A 6000-nucleotide genomic window follows, 5' to 3' on the forward strand; every position below is an offset into this window, starting at 1 on the left:
AATGATTTGCCAAAACAGTTCCATTTGTGTCTACAATATCAAAAATTTCCTGAAATAGATGTTATACACATACATAATGAAAAAAATAACACATTATTTAAAATAAAGTATATATGTTTTTCTTACTATTTTATCAAGAGTTACTGGACTTTATGTGTCCTCCTTGCTCTTTGACTGCTTAAAGTGGTCGAAAACCTTCCTTTTAAAATAAAAATAACAAACATTCCTATACTTACCTGCTCTGTGCAATGGTTCTTACCTATGGTTCCGGAGATATGGGGCTCCTTGCGTAGCCTGTCAGAAGCTACATACAGAGCGGCCAGTATAAATACAAGCAGCAGACAGAGGTTGAGCTCACTGTGCCCCTCCTCACATCTTGTCAGAGGCACTGAGTATCCATGGACAGCTTGGAGGCTTAGACAAATGGTAAAGCACTATTGGTCCAAGCTGTCCAATAAAAATGCTGTAGTAGAGGCTCTCTTCTAACTGCAATGTCATAGAAGGGGGCGTGTGTCTAAAAGACACACGCTCCCTTCCAGCCCAGCCCTCCTAACTAAAAGGAAAAAGCATGGGTTTATGGGTATAAGATTTACCCATAATCCCATGTTTTTCTCACATAGTTAAAAGGGAAAATGAGAATCTGTAGCTGCTGAAAAGGTACTGGTTTATTAAAACAAAATCATATATTATTATGGTATATGTTATAAAATAATAATTTATTATTTATCTACTTACTGTGAAATTACTGGTTTGAAGTTATAACTTCAAACTTCAGTAATTTGCCCACTAAGCCACCTGCTTGAGTACATTTTTGAAAATATAGTAAATTACCTTAAAAACAATATATAATAGTTATTTGTATATTACTTATGTTAATTAACCCCTTGCCATCCAGGCTAATTCTGACACTTTTCTCCTCCATGTAAAAATCATATTATTTTTGCTAGAAAAATACTCAGACCCTCCCCTCCCCCACACACATTATATATATATATATATATATATATATATATATATATATATATATATATATATATATATATATATATATATATATATATATATATATATATATATATATATATATATTGTTTTAGCAGACACCCTAGGGAATAAAATGGGGGTTGTTGCAACTTTTTATGTCACACGGTATTTCTGCAGCTTTTTTCAAAGCTTTTTTTTTTTTAAAGAAACTGTTTTATGAATAACAAAAAAAACTAAAAACTAAAGTTAGCCGATTTTTTTATATAATGCGAAAGATGATGTTACGCAGAGTAAATAGATACCTAACATATCATGCTTTAAAATTGTGCACACTTGTGGAATGGCACCAAACTTCAGTACTTAAAAATCTCCATAGGTGATGCTGTAAATTTTTTTACAGGTTGCATGTTTAGAGTTATAGAGGTCTAGTACTAGAATTATTGCTCTCACTCTAATGATCATGGTGTATGTAACCTGTGTGTATCTGGCTCTGATACTAGCCAGTGCCTCACCAGCCACTGACCTCACCGTATGTCCCTGGAACACAGTCCATCAAGCAAATATTATGACTGGCAAATTCCAAATAGTCCAGGCCAAAAACTACAGGCCAAAGGTTTTCCTGTTCTAACTTCTTACCATTTATTATTGTGTGGAGAATGAATGGGTCTCTGGGCTGTATTTACGGAATCCACTGTGCAGTAAAGTGACATTTCCATCAAAGGTAAATTACTCTCATAGAGTAGTAGGGTAGGGTAGGGTAGCAGTCTAAGACCAGAACAGGGTCCACCTATATTATATTTCAACCACAAACCTGACTCTGAATAATTTTTATCACTTTATGGTAGATTCATCGGAACCAACTTTCACTTCTATTTGATCAACTCTTTCACACACATAATGGGCTTGATTTACTAAAACTCTAGAGTGCAAAATCTGGTGCATAGAAACCACCAACTAGGAGTTTGGACCACTAGGTGCCCTGTGGAACAATTTTTGATATCAGTTTTGTTTGCAGATTTGTACTTATATACTGGTATTCTTATCCTAACAGTGTTTGTGATTAATGTATTAAAATGTGGCTACTCTATTGTTTGGTATATTGTATTAGGTGGATATATTGTCTTTACAGAATGATATAGTTGTTGGCTTCCTTTCCTGGCATTATACACCTTCTTGGAATTATATACAATATATAGCATACATATAGTATGCTCTTTGCAAAGATGAAAGAGCTCCATTTCCAAAGTGACTGGACTTTTAGGTCAACATTTGCTTTTGTAACAAAAATTTTGGGTATATTATTAATACTTGGGTGTAGAGTTACCCAGACGGATACATTAGTATTTATTTTGTTTGATACTTATTTTATATTTCAAGATGCTCTCAGCAGACTATTTAATGATGGTGGCATCTAACATTCCAGCACACTTTATATACTGCATGTATTTATTCTATGGGAAAGATCCCTTGTATGCTTATATGTTTAATATGTTATGGTGTTTAGTATGACATGTGATCAGGGCTTTTTTTCAGGGGGAACTTGGTGGAACTCAGTTCCACCACCTCTGGCTCAGACCCTTTGGTGCCTGCTCTCCACAATCACTTGTAAACACAGAAGTCTAGTCTCTGTGTTTATAAGTGACAGCTCTGCACTCTGTATGTAATGCAATCCTGGTATTTAATGCCCCTTTAAGACCCTCCTACTGTTTTCATTATATTTTACTGAACACACCCACTATTTGATGTGATTTGGAAGGAGTGTGTGTGTGTGTGTGTGTGTGTGTGTGTGGGGGGGGGGGGGGGTTGTGGGGCCGTGGTTAAGCTCCAGCACCTATTGTTTGAGAGAAAAAGCCCTGCATGTGATGGTTAATGGGTTGATGGGCTTTTATGTATATTTTGTATATTATGTATATTTTGTTCTTTGTCCTAATTTAGATCATATATGTCAATCAGCAGCTCTCCTCCCTGCTCCTCCACACTCACTGGAGCGCTGGGCTTTGGAGGGGTGGGGAGCGGCCATCTCAGCGGCTCGCTGAAATGCTGAGACTGCCATCAGTCTAGGCATCTGGCGCATCCAGACTTGGGAAGTCAGGATGACACACTGCCTTGACTGATTGCAGTTACGTCAGTGGAGAGCGGACTTCATACCGCTCTTCGCTGAAAACTGGTCACAGGAGTGAAAAACGAATTGCACTCCTGTTATCCTTAGGAGAAGCCCAGCATAAAAAGCTCAGGCTGGACTTCTCCTTTAAGTAACAATTTAAAACTACAGTAGGATCCAGGCAGGTCCAATGTATATAGGGCCAGTTACAGAGGAGTACCGACACACCTAAAATATATAGGTGGTACCCCTAGAACATAATGAATAATGAACAGTAAATGATTGGGAAAGAACCCACTAGTTGTTCTGCAAACTGGGGCAAACCACAGTCTCTCCTCAAAAAACATTATTGATTAATCAGTATAGAAATATGATTATATGTAAAAGGTTAGTGGCACAACAGGAATTTAAATTGACAGCGTTGTCATTAAAACACCCCCGGGTATAGTTGTATATTTAGGAATTATGGTTACTTAAAGTGGTTGTAAAGGCAGAAGGTTTATTCTATGCAGGGGGGAAGGGGGCACTCTCTCGTGCTCCCTGTTTTCCTGTGGCCTGCCAGGTTGCATGCTCGCATAAGGGTCTGGTATAGATTTTGGGGGGACCCCTATGACTTTTTTAAAAAATTTTGCTGCAGGGTTCCGCTTATAATCTATACCAGACCTGAATGGCCTGGTATGGATTTAACGCCATTTAAAAAAAAAAAATCTTGCAGGGTTCCCCTTAATATCCATACCAGACCTGCAGGGCCTTTCATTTTAAATTTTTTAGTTTTGTCTCTCTTTCAGAAAGAAAAAATAAAGGGGCACATTTTCTTAATAGGAGGGAAAGACATCAATACAAACGTAACAAAGGTTCTAATCCCGCACAAGAAAGATTGAATTTAAAAAAAGATTTACTACAAATATATATATATATATATATATATATATATATATATATTTTTTTTTTTTTTTTTTAAATACTCCCAAATTCCCCAAAAAAGATAGTCAAAAATAGTAACAAAAAAATGAAATCATTATGTATTTTATGGCTCTCCACTATCAGTATAAAAAGTATGCAAAAGGCATAAATAGTTTGAAAACATAAGCGAATAGGCTTTTCTTTCTCAAATTACTTTTGCAACAACTGTACTTTTTGTACTTTTTCATCCAGCAAGCAATAAGATTTTTTTAAATCTAAATGGTTGCTGTGAGCAGCTATTTAAAACACTAAAAGTGAGTTTCAGTAGACTTTACTAAACATTACCTGGTCAACTTATTTTTCACTTAGGCCAGCATTATTTGGTTGGATTACAGATTTTAAAACATAATGTTCAAAACAGTAAATTTTACAAACAAAAATAAATCAGACCTAAAAGGGATTTCAGATTTCTAGAAAATCTAGGAAAATTGATATTTCTATAATTATCTGAGTAAAAAAAATTTGAAAAATTTGAAAAATGGTGACATGTAAAGTACAATAACCCATTATAGTCACCAGTGTTCATAAATTTAGCATTTGTGTTACCTCACTATGTTGAATTTGTTAGTATTAAACACACACACAAATATATCTATCTATCTATATAGCTATATCTATATATATATATATATATATATATATATATATATATATAGAGAGAGAGTTGCATACGTGTTTGATATAAGCAAAATCAATTGTGCAGAATAAAATGTATATTTCATATATATAGTTCTTAAAGAGAAGAAATTATTTGTATTAATATTCTAGCACAGTTATTGCAATCCTTCAATCTTACCTTTTTTCTCCTTCTCGCCTGTACAGTCTCTTGCTCCTAATGTCTACAAATGGATTGTATTATGCTTGTCAACCATGCTATGTCAAGCAGACTACGTAGAGGACAAACTAAAGCTAAACATTAGAAGCCGGTTATTAACACCCCTCTGTTTGACCCGCCCATTCCCCTCAAAGGCTACAGTTCTTTATCAATGTCTGATTATTGATCCGTTCCCTGCGTAATTAGCCATTTATCTTTGCATTTGATTATTGCCCCTTGAAGGGCTGTCACATTTTGCTTGACCTTTTAAAATATTTATGCCAGACTAGCCATTGTACTGTACATCCATGTCAGAAAATTCACTTTTGCATATCAGGCATTTTGTTGCCAAGAAAGGCATTAATATCTTTAGATTTATAGATTGTAAAAAAAAAAAAAAAAACATTCTTACATGTATCAATTAACAGGAAGTGAAATGGAATAATGTGCATCAGACAATGAAAGTTCAGTCTTCAGTATCTAAATAAAAAGTGCAGTTAAAAAAAAAAAAAAACACTTTTTATTTTTAAACTGAACTCTAAGTAGATATAAAACAACACATGTTAATGCAGCGCTGTATCCATTAACCACTTCAGCCCCGGAAGATTTTACCCCCTTCCTGACCAGAGCACTTTTTGCGATACGGCACTGCGTCGCTTTAACTGACAATTGCGCGGTCATGCGACGTTGCAGCCAAACAAAATTAACATCCTTTTTCTCCCACAGATAGAGCTTTCTTTTGGTGGTCACCTCTGTGGTTTTTATTTTTTGCGCTATAAACAAAAAAGGAGCGACGATTTCGAAAAAAAAGCATTATTTTTAAATTTTTGCTATAATAAATATCCCCCAAAAATTTATAAATAAAACATTTTTTTTCCTCAGTTTAGGCCGATATGTATTCTTCTACATATTTTTGGTAAAAAAAATCGCAATAAGCATCTACAAAATACGGGATAGTTTTATGGCATTTTTATTATTATTCTTTTTTTTACTAGTAATGGCGGCGATCTGCAATTTTTACTGGGACTGTGATATTATGGCGGACACATCAGACAATTTTTACACACTTTTGGGACCATTGGCATTTATACAGTGATCAGTGCTATAGAAATGCATTGATTACTGTAAAAATGTCACT

At 34.9% G+C, this 6000-nt stretch overlaps 1 long non-coding RNA gene across 1 annotated transcript in view; it reads right to left on the reverse strand.

Annotated features, from left to right (window-relative positions):
* The window catches only part of LOC143987377 (uncharacterized), a 76488-nt gene extending 71553 nt beyond the window's left edge, over nt 1-4935 (reverse strand). Inside the window, exon 1 of the long non-coding RNA XR_013276635.1 lies at nt 4845-4935. This is a non-coding gene — a long non-coding RNA (uncharacterized LOC143987377). The remainder of the gene's footprint in view (nt 1-4844) is intronic.
* Between the last annotated feature and the right edge of the window lie 1065 nt (nt 4936-6000).

The sequence above is a fragment of the Lithobates pipiens genome, unplaced genomic scaffold (assembly GCF_037356315.1).
Source record: "Lithobates pipiens isolate NorthernLeopardFrog02 unplaced genomic scaffold, aLitPip1_a1.2 Scaffold_18, whole genome shotgun sequence".
NCBI lineage: Eukaryota > Metazoa > Chordata > Amphibia > Anura > Ranidae > Lithobates > Lithobates pipiens.